Genomic DNA, 15740 nt, shown 5'->3' with positions numbered 1-15740 from the left:
AGAGGATTGGCTATGCAAGAGCATAACTGGAATTCTATCCATTAAAACACATAGAATGTAGCAGAACGAAAATAGCCGTTGGCAATTTGCCTAATATTACATTTTCTACCAACTGTCAACAATATGCTCGAATAAGATATCTCCCTGTGTATTCGTTCTAAATTTATATCATAATTCATGAGCATTAGAATACGAATGCATTATGTAACATTTTAACTTTGTAGCATTTATAGCTTCCAAATAGCCAATTCGATATAAGTATAGTAGTGTCTTATTTAAAAAATATAATCTCGTATGATATATTTCTACTTCTATTGCTTACGGTTAAGTTGCTCCAGTACTGATTCCTGTGTTCCTCTGTGCTTTGCACCACGCCATGAAGGTGTATAGGGGGCGTGGAGTTAGGGCCCCACACTTTCTTTTATACGACGCTGGGATCGATCCCGGGTCTCTCGCATGGTAGTCAGACGATTATTGTTAAATATTTACTCCCATTGACAGATCAATAGCAATAATAAATATCCCACTATATAAGTACCTGATATTTGTTTCAGTTCAGTAAATTATATAATTGTATCTGTAGTCAGTTTCGGCGATAAGGGAGGACGAGGGGGGCAGTTGTCCCCCCTTCTTTTGCTACTCTTGCTCCCGAACTATGCTAAACCTTATCTACCAAGGAAAAGTAAAATTGTCCTTGCCTCCCAAGTTTTGGCACGTTGCCCCCCCCCCCCCCCCCGCTTCAGTTTTGGCACCTCCCCTCTCAGTTTTGGTACCCGCACCACTGTGTGTAGTAATTTCCGAGCAATTAACAGATATCGAATGGTTCGACTGTGACGGGAAGAGACAAAAAATGGACTGAACAATCACGGAAATTTTACAGAATTGAGTACACCATATACATGTGTGTTTAACTTCAATTCTGAAATAGCTATCGAAGGTTAAACACATACGATTGTTTAGCCATCTTACTGTTAAGACCATTGCAACTGACTACTGCATATTTTAAAATTCCTATCACATCTTTTGCATTTACGATATTATTCCTGAGACTACAGGATATGACAACATATTATGGGTTTTGATACCACTTTCTGGAATTTAAAGCATTTTCATTATCTCTGACAGTCCTTCTCACTTAATTCCGTTCTTCACTGGGATGCGATAATTGCATAACTGCATTCTCGGATTTAACTTCCATTACCAATAATAACTTCACAAAGCTCACGCCGCTGTATGGAAAGTTGCACTTTGCCTTTCATTCTTTAAGTTCCCTCCGTCGATCATTTCCCGAACTCATTTTCTCACTTCACAAACTCTTGCCTTCTCGCACAGAGATTCGAAGTTAAAATGGAATTGAGAAAGCTTTCCTCCACCTTATGAATTTCTGCATTAAATTCAATAATACTTTCATATTCTTTAAACAACAATAACAAATAATTAAAATATTGGTTGTCTGGTATTAATTTTTAAAGTGAGTTGTGAATGTAGTGTCAGTTTCGTACAAGATTAGCACTGATGTCGTTGGAAAGCATGAAATGATGTTTACATGAGGTTTACAATTGAAAATATTATGAAGCAACTATAAGCGTGTCTACACAAGGTGGCTACTGTAGGACCACGATTAAATTCAAGTATAATTCCCGGTTTTCAAGGGGAATTTTCCAAAAATCCAAGGCTACAAGCAGATGTTTTCTCTATTTCAACCACACACATACACTACAAATATATTAATATAAAGAGCTTGAGTGATTAAATTAAATTAAACGGTATATATATATATATTTAAAATATTTATTTTAAGGTCCGCAGTTTACATTTGCCACTTCAGATACTCAAGACTCGAAATACATCTACAAACAAAGTCACAAAGGATACGGGATATAGTAATCTAAGAAAAATTTATATTTGTATAGAAGAATTTCAGACTAAAATTCACCTAATCATCTTCAAGATATCTTATCTTCCGTCTGTTAGATTGTTCTGCAAAGAACACAAAGAGGGAATTCTGTTTTATTTTCCACGCAGTCCTTCCTCGATAAAAATAAAGACTAAACTGTGAAAAACTTGCCTCAGGGCATTTATAAATATGTATAAATTCAATGGGATTTGGATTAATAAAAGTTGCAATTTTTTACGACTACGGAGAAAAATTCAAGCAGAATTCACGCATAATTCCCAGCATACGAAGAATTCCTGGTGAGTAGCCACCCTACTACAATTTCGAAAAAACAAAACTCCCTGAGTTTTTTCAGGTTTTTCCAAAACAAGAAGCAAAATTTTTCGAATCAAATCATTACGAGCATGTCTGGAAGAAGCCCTCTATATTTTAGCAAAACACACACTTAGAATCGCACTAAACCACAAGGTAATAATGCGAAGAGAAGCTGAAAACAAATTGACCGTTGAGTGCAGAGAGTGAGTTTCTATGCAATACTTGAAATGTATTGACTAATTAGGCTTACCATACGTCCGGGATTAGCCAGGACAGCCCTGGTTTTTTAGTGCTGTCCGGGGTGATGTCCGGAGTTTTGAGAATCTGAACATGAAAATAGCTACCGGTATAGAATATTCACGACCAAAATTTATGACCGGCAAGGATTGATCGATTATAAGGATCGATTACACCTTTTCTGATTTACAAGAGAGTGCACAAGTTATTAATGCAATTGTAAAAGATTCTGTAAATATTGATGACCTATTTGATTAACGTATTAACGTACATTGTTGAACAAGTTAATTCAAAACCAAAAGGTAGGTTGTGGTTCAAGTTCTGAAAAGGTACCAGATACTATTGAAGAGAAGTGGCAAGCAATTTTTATGGTGTTTCAAAAGACTGATATTTCATGTACCAACATTTCTAAAATGGTTGAGATTGCTATGTTTTTGCCTGGAACATCTGCTCCAGTTGAGAGAGTATTTTCAATTATGGGGAATATTTGGTCTGCAGAAAGCGGTAGACTTCTAGTATCTACTGTTAAACAACTGCTGAATGTTCAAATTAATTCAGAACTTTCATGTTGTGAATGTTATGATGTTATTAAAACAAAAAGCCATTTGTGAAAAAAGTCATGTCTAGTGAAAAGTACAACTGAGTTAACTAACAGATAATGCTACCTAGAACAGAGAGGCTTCCTAAACATCAGAAAATATATTATTCAATTAAACATTTGAAAATTAATTGATTGATTTTAGAAAATAATGTTAATTTTTTTCTTGTACAATTTATAGTTTAATGTTCCAATAAAATGTTAAGGCTTTAACTGAAATTCAGCAGTAACGAGTTGATCGCGAATATGTCCTGGGTTGGACCCAAAAACATATGGTAAGCCTATGACTAATGATTAATTAAGATCTTTTTCTAAAAATTCATAACAAAATAAGCAATTGGAACAAACAAAGTGTTATACCAAGTCACTTATTGCAGTCGATTTTTACATGATAAATAATTTGAAAAAAAAAGCCCTTTCCCCAGCAGTATTCAATACAAAATGTCTACTATATGTAACCACTGGTAATACTCAAAACATGAAACTGAGTTACATTTTGTCTACAACACATTGAAAATTTCTTTCTCCCCCCCCCCCCCCATTTTTGTTTGTTTGTTCAAAGATCTACTTTTGTTCCACTGCAACAAAAACATTGATTTTTCCAGAAAAAGATTATATTTTCCCCGCATGAATTTTCCGGATTTCCAGATACACACGCAGAGCTATGGCTTATGTATGATGAGGATAAAGCAGGGGCGATTCCTCCATGTAGGAAGTGAGGAACTTCCTACAATTCATTTACACTTATTTCCAGTTTTCTACTTTTCTAGGAGTTTAATGCACGTTATTAAATTATGAGCGCAATATGCGTACATTTTACTAGGTTTGCTACTGTTCGCTGTAACTCGCTTGCTCATGGCTCGCCCCATCTGCCGCCCAAAGACGACAGTTGCTTCTGCTGCTGAGGAACCTCGATCTTCCACATAAAGCAGGATGGCGAGGGGTGTGGAAGAGAGGGGGACGGGGTTGCTCGGTTAAATGGCCAGCGAGGAAGCATCGAAGGCTTCCTCCATTCAGTGATGCCAACCCTGGATTATTGTTCTAAACCTAACATAATATGAACTTCGCTGGCATCCGGCACCCTGTGTTTGGCAAAGTGCTCTAAACGCGCGTCTTTGAGAAACAGATAAATTTAATTCAAAGGAAGATACTTTGTACTTCTCTAGCGGGCTTGTTCCAAACAAGAGAAAGTATGCCGACTAAAGGACAAGCTTTTACAATCACATCCCGGTCCATCCTCTTGTTTCAATCTTTTATTTATACTCCCCGATTAGGAAATGAACATTTTATGAAAGGAAATCGGTAGAAAGTTCGAGATCACAAATAAAACATACGTGCCGCCGTTCCCAATCGTCGAATTTTCTCCAACTTTTTCAAGCACACTATACATTGTAATTGATTTGATGGGCGAAATTCTCAATGTTGCTTAACTGTAGTAAATAATGGATAACCCAAGTTCCACAACTCCAAAATAGCTGCATAAATTGAACTTAAAACTACATAATTAGTTGCACTTAGCATAACTTAAGAGTTGAAACAGCAATTCTTCTCATCAGGAGGTTGGCAACGCTGTCCTCAATACACACGACAACAGGCAGGGAGGACCCCACGAACGGCGAACCACAGATAGACGTATATACAATACATAATATCTGTGGTCGAACCAGCTTGGTTCACTCAAAAGTTCGAGGTAGTTATCAAAACAAGTGTCGCGGTGTGTGAATTTTTGCAAGCTAACTAGTCCCATACTCAGGATTTTTTTTATTCTTTTAGTAGGGGAAGATTCGTAATACTGGTCGAGTATTAGATGTGAAAACGACGCTATGGTAGTATTTCAGCTGGATTTGATTGATCGATTGATTTAGTTTATTGTACTTCGCGTTTTGTGCCTCTTGGCTAATTTGCGAAGATGGGGATGAGTGATGAAATTGATGAATGGACATTCACAAACAACCAAGCCCGAGCGGGATTCGAGCCCGGGACCCTTGGCGTCGCAGTATTGCAGCTGGAAAAGCCATGAGCCGCCACTGGGATAAAGGCACACTTAGCAAGAATGAAAGTTTACTTTTGTTGCCTCGAATACTTCAGTACTGGGGAGAAATCCGTCAATAATAAACATATATATTTGACACACATTTAGAAGAATAGTCAGTAACAAGGAAAAAAATGCTTGTGTCAAACCGCAGTTCCGTCGCTGATATACAGGAGGGGGAAATCATGCCAACAGGAAATGACGTTGAGAAGCGAGGGGGAAATGATAAAGAGCGACGCCTTAGAGAATATAAATTCGATGGGGGAGTTTGGAAAGGACAATGAGCGTAAAAAGTGGTCAACTACTAATCCTTCATCGCATGTCGCCATATTCTCCGAAAGCATCGGGGGGATAACAACGAAAGACGTGTACGTACAAGACTTTTCAAAACACTATTTATTTATTACCCAAATATTCACTGATCTAGAGTGCGCGTCAAATCTCCTGCATATGGCGATAGCCAATAGCAGCGCACTGCAACGGTGTCATGTCTCACACGGAAAAGAGACAGCGTGTTTGCGCGAAACGCCTTGTCACTGAGAGCACAGAACTAGGCAACGCCGCAAGTCTGTGATTCGCTGGTGTTGTTCAGCTGTTCAAGGCCATATGCAGGAGATTTGACGCGCACTTTAGTTTTCCTTGCCTTATTATCAAGGAACGGATTTATATGTAAAAAGAATGTAGTTATTTTCACCAAAATATGGACTTAAAATTGTAAAAAATATACATGTTTAATAATATTAGACACTACATACGTAACTCTTGAGTATTAAAACAATTGATTGCGCTTCTCTCGGCATTGTGACTATTACCGAGACTGTCTTGAAGAGAAACCAGAAGAGAATCCCGTACGTGTGGCACAATATCGTTGCTTCTGGCGTTGCTGTCGGGAACAGACCATTCTCCTTACTTTGACATTAACTTTTACATGTAACTGTGTTCGACCCGTTAAAGAAGCACGCATGGATTTGAAAAGAACACAGGGATTCGAATTTCTTTCTCATGGGTAGTCAATCCTTTGTATAAAACGGTTGCTACAAACTATACTCTATCCCCTGAATCTATGTAGCAAAAGCGCGTATAGCGGCATAGACAGGGGGAGAGGGGATCGAGTGAGCAGAGCGAAGCAATACAGGCTGGTAACTGCAGTCGCTTCCCCCTCCACGCAATCCCATTCCGTCTCGCGTCACTCTTGCGCAGAGACTTGTTTTCGCGCTTGCTTCAGAGATGCCGGGGGTAGAGTATAGTATTGATGAAAGGGAAATTCTACTGCCTGTAGCATAGCTTTCATGAATCAATGCACTGCTCCAGGCCCAAGGATGCCATGAGACATGTCATGCGTGTCGTTTGATTAAAACTAGGACAACCCTGTGACGTCATTGGAGTCAAAGAAATAGGTGCACGCAATATCTACATGACACGAAGCGGCGCAAACCCAATATAGGACAATGATTCACGGATCAAATGTGAAACAAATGGTTGTAATGTGAATACGGTGTTCAGAATAAGATTTGCTGTCTCGTTCTCGGCCTCTTCACGATTTACAAAGGCCGACGACCTCCGTGACGTAGTGGTTAGCACAGCGCTCTACGACGCCAGGGGTCTCGGGTTCCATATGCCTCGGCATGAATGTTTTTCGTGAGTGTCCCTTCATGAATGTCATCATACCATAACTCATTCACATCGTCGCGATTAGCCAAAAATAGCAGAAAAGCGAGGTACAATAATCAAATCAATCAATCGAATTACAAGCATCCGCCCTTTTCTCATCTCTTCTTTAGTGTCGACATCTAGCGTGTCGCATTACAAGCTTTCACAACGTATGGAGGTCATTAAAGCACAGACATTTTATCCATTTATTTTTCTCTGTTTGATGTCTCGTTCCGACGCTACGAATCCCCTAAAACCATGCACCACAAACTCACTACAACATATATGCCTTGTCTCTAAATATCTGGCTTCTTATCGAATGTTGAACCCCTCGTTTAAAAATTATGTCTACACAAAAAATGTTTTATTCCCAGTGATACCACTGAATGAGTTTTCCCTAATTAATCTTGATTCATAAATCATCACCAAGAGAGGAAGGACATACCATTAGGGCTGATGGGTACTTGTGGTCAAGGACGTACACACGGGGGGGTCACAGTGTACGGACCTCCACTCCCTCGAACATAGAAATCTGGCCTTTTTTTTTTTCTTTGGTCTTCTTTTCATTATGTCGAATGTAAAATGTTATCTCCAAATTTTCTCATAATTTGAACTGAAATGAAAATTTCTCCTAATTTTCATTCAAGAATAAAGTTTTATGGAAGGAAGTTCATACAAAACTTATTGGATATTTCCTCATCTTCAAAATGATGTGTAATAGTAACAGGTAACGTCCTCATACAATGTGTAAATTAGAATAAAAGCAGTACTATTTGTATATTTGCGTTTTGCGAGATGCGTTACATTTTTACCTTGCTAATTCGTTTTCTTCCTATTCTTTTATATTTATTAAATGAACATCAATCTATTTTGGAAGAAACTGTCGAGATGCAAGTCTCATATTACGCAAAAGAGGAATTGGGGAGTGGCTAAAATCTTCATATATATTACGGGCCATGGCCGTATTTAGAGGGGGGGTTAGGGTTCACCCCCCGAAACGTCTGGCATGTTGGTTTAATGGGAGTTTTCAAAAAATGTATTCGCAGTTTCACCACAAAAGTACAACAGAGGGACACTTTTGAAATGATCGAGCTAGAATTTTCAAACTTTATGAATTCTGAAATTTGAGCGAAATGGGTTTAATTCTCAGAATCGCAGCCCCCCGCGCCCCTTCATTTTCACTTCTGCTGTCCTCTTTCCAGTGCCGTTCCTGGATCAGACTGAAAATTCCCTTGTGATTGTCCCAAAATTCCCATTCCAACATTTAAATTCCCTGTTCGATAAGGGTTTAATTCCCCCTTTATAAGAGTTCAAAGCTAGGATATCCAGCTTCGTAGCGCATTACATTCACTACCCTTCACCCAGCGGTCGATATAGTACATACATTTAACCTATACGCGGTCCTATAAAGCACATACATACTTGTGTAGTGTATAGTGGTCGTATATAATGCTGTTTGGTAAGTATAGGAACAATATGAGCGTCGAAAAGCACCACCACCGAATTGACATCCTTAATTGCAAGTTACAAAATAGCAGAACGTTCGTTAGCTTTATTGTTAATAACGGAAATAAAGTCCAGTTAGTTAGTATTCCAACAGAATAACCATAGAAAAACCGCGTTAGATCGAAAATTGAGGTTTCGATACAGGCACCAGGTTATTTATGTTTTACCATTTAATCCAAAGAATAACTGGTCTCCAAAGTTTTCAGAATTCCAAAAATTAAGTTTTATGCGAATGGTCAAACAACAACATAATAAGCTTTACTTTTAAAGCTTTTTCTTGAGATATTCGTAAAATTTAAAAAATATATATAATAGCTGTGCATTTTAGTACACACTGCGTGAAACGTAAGAAAAAAATGAATAAAAGTAGTTGTGCTGCATATTCACACTTCTGATGGATAGAGTAAAAAAGTCTCCTCAAGGATATAAGGACAGCAATAATAATAATACGTCTGGAATCAATTAGTTATTTATTATGAAATTTTAATTATTATTATTAATTAATAATCATTATTGTTATTATTTCTATTATTCAATTTTTTGGCGACGCCCATGGGAACAATTATGAGTGAACCTCCCCCCGAAATTTTTTCTTGCCTACGGCCATGATGGGTGTTCATTGCGTCTCTTCAATAAATTCACCTAATCATCACTATCTCCATAGTCGCGATTAGCCATAAGTGGCAGAAAAACAAGGAAATTAACTTTTATTAGCCACAAATTTATAATATTAGAATGAAGCCCGCTTAAGAAACTCGTCGTACTTTCGAAATTCGTTTTTCAAGGTTTCGCAAAAATCCAAAAGTTAATAGAGAATTTGTGTATGGTAATGTGGTGGCTCAGTGGCGGCGATTTGGTTCCAAAACTGATGGGGGGGGAAGGTGATAAACCTAAAGGGGAAGAACAGTTTACTTTCCCTTGGTAGATAAGGTGCGGAGTCAAAATTGGCAGAGTGTGGGAGGCAGCTGACCCCGCACGCGGCACTGGGTGATATTATATATTAGTCAAAATATTTATCTAAAATCTGGGAGTGTTACCGCGAGGGGAAATCCTTTCTAAGTGTTACCGCGAGGGGAAGTCCTTTCTATGGGTGTGGCCAAGCCTGATCCATTTTCAGTATCGCCACTGTTCCGGAATCTTATTAGGTGCCGGACATAGATTAATAAATCTAGAATGAAATAGTCTGTTGAAATTTACGTCAAACAGGATAAAAGTCTATCCTGTAAGTTATGCAAAATTCCATGGATTTTGTACTAATATGATATGGAAAAAAACTTAATTTTGTAATTACATCAAAGGTATTTTTTATATTCTGATGTAATTCTTGTATTTTTTTAAAAAGCAAAGCTCTGCTAAATTTATGCTTATAACTGGAGTGATATACTAGCCAACTAATATTAATCAATATTGTGAAAACTTGTAATTGTTAGAATTTTCAAGTATCGATATCGGCTCAGCCTTATTGAAAATACAAAAATTACTACTAGTTTCCGGCTAGTTCGGATCACACTGTAGGTCCAGTCCCGATCAGCCTTCCATCATGAAAACAAACTACTAGTTTCCAATAGACGTATATAGTGGTGGCAGCGATTAGGGGGTCAGTTGCCCCCCTACCCCCCACTTTTGGTCCCGCACAATGCTAAGCCTTATGCACAGTAGGATCCATGAGTATTAATTACCGTGCAAATTGCCCGTCACCGTGTTCGTGTACTTTATTTGACCCAATAAGAGCTTCTAGAATTAAAAGAAAACTCTAAACAAACTGTCGACAACTTCTGCACCGTCGCTTAAAAACACATAGGGTGGAAGAGAAAAATTAATTAAAATAGTCATGGACAACTTGCACGGTAATAGTCATGGATCCCACTGTACCAAGGGAAAGTAAACTGTCCTTGTCTTTCCCCCAGTTTTGACACCCAATCGCCGCCACTGGAAGTATATTTATTCTGCAAATTTAAGAAGAATCCACGGTGCAATAGTCACCATTGAGGGTACCTTCGATGGATAAAGAATTTTATTTTTGAGAGTTGTGCCCCATCACATTTTTCCGACAATACAGCACATATCGAGGCATACAATTTAGTATCATGAACTTGGATAGGTTTACTTTAGTTCAAATAGTGTGGTTTTGTACCAAATGTGGACGAAAACACGCTTTTGCGTATTAAATTGACATATTTCCACCCACAGCTGTTTGGCACTTGCCACACACACTTATGAGTACTTTTTAGGGAATTGTGATTTAGGAGGGGGTATAATGCACCCTCGTTAGCCCCTCCCTCCTCAGTTGCAGCGCCGCTGCGTGGTAAGTTTTTATTATCAGCGTTCCTTGAAACCAAAGTGGAATTTGCCACCGCGGCATGAATTAAACTGATGATGTCACTCGCAACGACCATTCGAAACCCGCTGTGCAAACTTACCAGGCCTGGACCAGACCGTCACCTGCAGAATGACCGACGATTCGCATCACCTGCAGCAGAGAATTGCGTAGGAGTGCCGCATTGCCCCAAAACCCATGTCAACGTAAGCCTAACAGCCGAGAACAACTGATACAATCACGAGAATGAAAACATAAAAACACTTTGAAACACTCGTCAAAGATCAAGCATCGACTCACCTTTTCTTTTCCTGGTATTCACTTATCACACATCACACAATTCACAGTTATCCAGAAACTCTGCACAAACCTACCGCACTGTCACACCAGTACACACGCGACCCTGCATCCCGAACTAAACTGTCGTGCACTTCGCCAGAAACACCTGATCCCCGCCGTGTTCGGACAGTTGCCGTGCCGTCACGAACCGCGCCAATCAGGTAACAGTCACGCAGTGTTGCCATATCGACCCCGCACGCTTTTTTATGTTTGTGGCAGCGTTTTTAATCGTTGTTACAAAACTCGTCCGCAACCACGTCGTGCTTTCCGCAGTGCCCTCGACTCCTTGATACAAGTGGAAGAGAGAATTCGCTTGCCAGTGACGTGTAAGCACACGAACGATATTCTGTTTAGGAACTTCATGGGCAGCGGACAATGTAATTACTTAATAACACGCCGATTTAATAGATATGCTACGTCTTAAACTTTTCCTTGCTAATGCGTAACACGATAAAAGGTTAGGGTTAATCGATGGGTACATGCAACAGTATGTTTTTGCTTACGCAAGCGAGACAATATTTCCGTCTCGCCCGTTTTGTTGCTTTTGTTTCAATTAACGTCGCACTAAGGAACACCAGGTTAATCGCGACAGGGAACTGTGAGCACAAAGAGTAAAAAGAATATAGAAGTGGAAGTTCTCATTAAAAGCACTCTCCCATGCGAGTGAAGTGTCTGCGGAAAATCGTGGTAAAATATTGTTTCATTTCATTCTCCTTATTTTAAATCACTTGTTTTACTTAGCTTATCTATCACTTGCGTCAACAAATGGGATTAGGACGAATTATGGACTTACGAAATGTATGATAGGACAGCTACGATGATGCATCCATGACTTACACAAGGTTCGAACTTGGGAGTAATTCGTCTTACGATTTCTCACGTAGTATTTTTAATGCTAGTATTTTTAAAGTTCTGGTTTGACAGCTTGCGTGTGGCATGTGATGATTCAATGTAAACCACATTTTCAGTGAACCTTCTTGACAATGAGTCTAATATCAGTCAAGAGAACATTTCCTTACGCTTTGGCAGCCATCAGAGCGGTTTTTTTCTTTTCAAATTTTCCTCTCCAATAGAGACACCGATTCGATATTCCAATATATGAAAAATTACATACGCTAGAATGCTCTAGAAGGAATTATAAGCGTATGTAATTTTTCATATTTTGGAATATAGAATCGGTGTTTCTATTGGAGAGGAAAATTTGAAAAAATCGCCCTGGCGGTTGCCTAAGGTCCAGTCGAGCCTTAAGAAACCAATTCCTGAATCTTTATTCTGAAGGCCTGGTATCACCCAGCCGTTCCTTCTTGTGGCTGGGGGCATGACTCGTGCTATCAATATGTGCTGTTTACACTTTCACTCTTCACTGCAAATAAATCATACACAATAGTTTTACCTAATGTAAAAGGTACTGACGGCAGTTCTAGAGGGCTCAGGCCCCCCTGTCTCCTGCATGGCAACGGACTTGTTTGGTAGACTAGCGAGGGTCTGGCGTCTTGACTCGCAACCAGTATAATCTTTGTGCAGCTCGTGTTGTATCGTCCATAAATGTTTATAGTTTTCTATTGTAATGGTCGGATTGACCATTACTGGTTTTGTATATTGTATTAATTAATTGCTGGCCAGTTACAAGGTGTAGGGTTAAGTAATATGTTTCCATGAGTGTATTTTTTCTGTTATTATTGCATGTAAGTGTATGTGCTTATTGGATTGTGCTTTGCTGGATATTAGATTCCCCTGTTTTTTATCTCCCCGGTTGGGAGAGCTAGCTGTCTTAGAAAAGACCGGGGGCAGCGGAATTTATCCAACGCTACGGGGTCCACGTCCACGGAAGTTTACCCCGACTATAAAAAAGGCCAGTGGGCTTTAGCAAAAAACAGTGTTTCCCCATTGATCGACGAAAGAGGAACGTCTCCTCAAGTTTAGTCCACATATGGTGGCTAGACTTAATATATCTAATAATGTAGCATTTGGTGTAAGTCAACCCCTGTTGCTGTCCCAAGTCCCCTTTTAGAAAAAGCTTTGAATATGTGGAGATTTCCGTATTGAATAATTGATGCCCAAAAGAAAGAGTGAAGGCGTAAGGAAACGCATTTGTAAGGAACGGAATATCATTTAAGCTGAGGGTAGGCCCGCAGAGATAGTTACGCTAACTCTGCGGTAAAGGAAGTGTCGATGGTGTAAGCCATAGGTGCGCAATTATGTTGAATTAAGGGAATTGGTTGATTATGTAAATGCACACATGGAAGCAGTATGTAAATATGTATATATATAACAACGTATAATAAACCAATATATCCTACTAGAAATGTTACGATTCCAAGAACTACGGTGCTGTCCATTTAAAACCAGTTGTATATTCACTTGCTGTACATGTGTAAACGAACCAGGGACTAAAAAATATAAATTGTTGTGTGAAACCCCCCTTTCGTAATTCAGGCGCAAATATAATCTGCTCGCTTGGCACCCAGAGTGTGGTGAAAGGAGAGATTTGAAGGATTAAGGCATGAAGTAATCCAGAGCGCCGGATGAAACAAGGGACAGGGGGCCGAACTTTCACACCATTCATCCATTTCATCTTATCACTCATCTTCGCGATTAGCCAAAAATTGGCAGAAAAGTGTAGTAAAATAAACGAAATTAATCAAAAGAAAGTAGAGATATAATATTTAACGTTTTTTAAATTTTCTTATAACGAAGCAAGGGACAGGAGTTACACAAATGGCAACACTGGGGCACTCGGAAACAAGTGAAAGGGAGACGGAAGGAGAAAACAAATGACTGTCCACTTTAGATCGAGAGTTTGTTGGTGGTTGTTTCTTATTTTGGTAGAGCTGTAGGCACCAAGCAACAAAAAACAAACAACAAAAGTATCTCAATACTGCAAGTATACCCTTCTGGATTTCCATACACACGCATAACAATGAAATCACATGCATACTTCAATTTTGTGTTCAACACTTTCCACGGTTTAAAAATTCTGTACAAAATATTGGCAGGTGGTGCCACAGTTTTACAGGAGCTAACCTTATAAAGAACTGACTCGATTTTGTCTCCAATAACTCATTCATTTCTCCATCCTTGGGGACATTTGCTCAGTTCTTCTAATACAGACCTTCTTCAAATTAGCTTTTCTCCCGTTTGTCCTCGTCTCTTTGTTGTCCTGGTTACTCATTCATTTCGGAGAACTGTTGACACAAGAAAGAGGATTTGCTCCTCTTATTCCCTGCGAGCATTCGTGGGAAGAAGAAGAACGAAACGCATAAGCCTCTTGAATTATTTGTTTTTTTGTTATGTCTTGATTCTAACTCGGGTAACGATTAATTTCCTCTACTCTATTGCATCTACAGGATATTGAGAGGACGTGGGTCTTTCACTATTATGGATATTGTTTCACGCAGAACTTAATACCGGAAATTCAGGTCTTATGAATCTCATGTAGGACATTAGAAAGTTTAATGTGTTCGTTTGTGCGTGTGTGCATGTGCGATGTAATCTCTTATCGCCGACGTTCAAAATAACAACATACAAATAAATATATAATCTTCCCTTATGTGGAAATATAAGTCCTCCTCTGTGGCCGTGCGGTCTAAAGGTGGCTTTAGACGAAAGCATTTCCTTTAGCATTTTTGCTAGCATAAATGCTATGTAAATGCTTCCAAAAATCTTATAGCAGATAGTACTTTCCATTATTATGTGGAAATATGAATGTAGCGTTTCTGGAAGGAAATGATAATTTCGAGAAACTGAACTTTATATCGGTGGTTCTTTTAGCCTGCATACTAAATTGACTCACTTGAATTTCCCTGTCTATCCATCTATCTGTCTCTGCCTTTTCTCTCTCTCTCTATCTCTCTCTCTCTCTCTCTCTCTCTCTCTCTCTCTCTCTACCTCTCCCTCCCCCCCTCTCTCTCTCTGTCTGCAGAAATGTATAAGTTGGCCATTCACTTTCCATTAACACCTCTAAAGTCGTAAAAGTAAAGGTAAATTACCGTGCATATAACACCGTGCCATGAAGCCACATTTAGAGTATTTTGGGCGTAGGGCCCCCCCACATATTCTCCATCTCGGCCATTTTAGAGGTGATGTATTCAGCAGCACGCTCCGGCAACCTTTACCTCTCAGGGTTGTCCCCAGGTACCCATTTATTTGAGGCTCAGTTTGTCGCTTTGGTCTGATAGCTCTCTTAGGGATAATTCACACGGAAGCGACAACCGACAGGCGATACATGTAGCTTGAGGATTTCACCACGATATTCATACACGGTACATCCCCGTCCTCGCAAATTAGCCAAAAGTTGCACAAGAAGCGAAGTAAAATAAAGGAAATCAATCAATCAAAATCTCTGTAACTGTTCAGCGTTAGATTTCTTTAGCACATCGCGCTACGACGCCAAGGGTCCCGGGTTCGAATCCCGCTCGGGCTTGGTTGTTTGTGAATGTCCATTCATAAATTTCATCATTTCATCACTCATCCCTATCTTCGCAAATTAGCCAAGAGGTACAAAACGCGAAGTAAAATAAACCAAATCAATCAATCAATCTTTATGTGCGGTTGCGTGAAGGACATCGTCTGTAGCAAGAAAGCTAAGGACTTGGTTGAATTGAAGTCCTGGATCGAGGAGGCTGTGGCATCAATCTCAGTGGAGTGAATTCATCAATAGACTTGTTATTTTGAAAGTCAGTCAGCGTGCCCGTGTAGTGCAGAGGTTTATTAATAATGAGAATTATGTTCACCAAAAATTATATGAGTCAATGAATGTTGTCCATGTCTGTTGTTTCGGAGAAAGACTTTACAGTAAAGATGTTTCGATCTGTTATGGGGTGAATAATACCCTGCATATTACTGCTAA

General features: G+C 39.3%; 1 protein-coding gene across 2 annotated transcripts in view; it reads right to left on the bottom strand.

Moving 5' to 3' along the window:
• LOC145977862 (uncharacterized) overlaps positions 1–15740 on the bottom strand; it is a 347706-nt gene that overhangs the window by 156998 nt on the left and 174968 nt on the right. Inside the window, exon 1 of one of the 2 annotated variants that reach the window (XM_083110186.1) lies at positions 10853–10983. The exons of the other annotated variant lie outside the window; for it this stretch is intronic. The gene's annotated coding sequence lies outside the window, so the exon portion shown is untranslated. Of the gene's footprint in view, positions 1–10852; positions 10984–15740 lie in introns of those variants that run through there. 2 annotated transcript variants of the gene reach the window in all.

The sequence above is a fragment of the Lepisma saccharinum genome, chromosome 23 (genome assembly GCF_977018435.1).
Source record: "Lepisma saccharinum chromosome 23, izLepSacc3.1, whole genome shotgun sequence".
In the NCBI taxonomy this organism is placed as follows: domain Eukaryota; kingdom Metazoa; phylum Arthropoda; class Insecta; order Zygentoma; family Lepismatidae; genus Lepisma; species Lepisma saccharinum.
Note: the sequence above shows the minus strand (reverse complement) of the source record. Positions and strands in the feature narration are given on the sequence as shown.